Below are 1,504 nucleotides of genomic sequence, written 5' to 3'. Positions count from 1 at the left end.
GGCTCGGGGCTGTACCGGTAGCTATGTGGTTCATCTCTCTCCTATGTACTTCAATACAATAATCTCATGAGCTGCCTTACATGATTGAGATTCATATGATGATGCTTGTAATCTAGATGTCATTATGCTAGTCAAGTGGGTTTTACTTATGTGATCTCCGGAGACTCCTTGTCCCACGTGTGTAAAGGTGACGAGTGTGTGCACCGTGTGGGTCTCTTAGGCTATATTTCACAGAATACTTATTCGCTGTTATGAATGGCATAGTGAAGTGCTTATTTATATCTCTTTATGATTGCAATGTGTTTTGTATCACAATTTATCTGTGTGCTACTCTAGTGATGTTATTAAAGTAGTTTATTCCTCCTGCACGGTGTAATGGTGACAGTGTGTGCATCGTGTAGTACTTGGCGTAGGCTATGATTGTGATCTCTTGTAGATTATGAAGTTAACTATTGCTATGATAGTATTGATGTGATCTATTCCTCCTTTCGTAGTGTGAAGGTGACGGTGTGCATGCTATGTTAGTACTTGGTTTGGTTATGTTGATCTGTCTTGCACTCTAAGGTTATTTAAACATGAACATTGAATATTGTGGAGCTTGTTAACTCCGGCATTGAGGGTTCGTGTAATCCTACACGAGTTAGTGGTGTTCATCATCCAACAAGAGAGTGTAGAGTCTAGCATCTATCTATTTATTCTGTTATGTGATCAATGTTGAGAGTGTCCACTAGTGAAAGTATGATCCCTAGGCCTTGTTCCTAAATATCGCTACCGCTGCTTGTTTACTTGTTTCTTCGCATCTTTACTTCCTGCAATATTACCACCATCAACCACACGCCAGCAAGCACTTTTCCGGCGCCGTTACTCTTGCTCATATATATTCATACCACCTGTATTTCACTATCTCTTCGCCGAACTAGTGCACCTATTAGGTGTGTTGGGGACACAAGAGACTTCTTGCTTTGTGGTTGCGGGGTTGCATGAGAGGGATATCTTTGACCTCTTCCTCCCTGAGTTCGATAAACCTTGGGTGATCCACTTAAGGGAAACTTGCTGCTGTTCTACAAACCTCTGCTCTTGGAGGCCCAACACTGTCTACAAGAATAGAAGCACCCGTAGACATCGGGGCCTCGCTCGGGTAGATGCAATAAACGGTGCTTGCTACGAGAACCGGTGCCGATGCGGGGAGAGTGGGAAGCCGGTGCAGTGCTGGTGTGGGTGCCCTTTGTGACATCCGCTCCTGTTCCATCGGGGGATCTGCAGCTTTGATCATGTTAAACCCGGCAAGCTAGAACGAGAGGGAATGGTTTAGAACAAGCGCTCAGAATGCAGTAATCAAAGGATATGAGTACAAAAAAAGTTACATATTATATATTTGGAAGTGTCTCCAACTCTGTAACCAGTTACGTATATCTGCCCGTTTGAGTTTCTGATCCTCAGCTCGTCGCCCTTCTTCAGACCGTAGTCAAAAGCAAACTTTCTCCAATCATGTCCATACAAATAT

This window comes from Lolium rigidum, chromosome 6, assembly GCF_022539505.1.
Source record: "Lolium rigidum isolate FL_2022 chromosome 6, APGP_CSIRO_Lrig_0.1, whole genome shotgun sequence".
In the NCBI taxonomy this organism is placed as follows: domain Eukaryota; kingdom Viridiplantae; phylum Streptophyta; class Magnoliopsida; order Poales; family Poaceae; genus Lolium; species Lolium rigidum.
The sequence above is the reverse complement of the archived record's forward strand: the minus strand, read 5'-3'. Positions refer to the sequence as shown.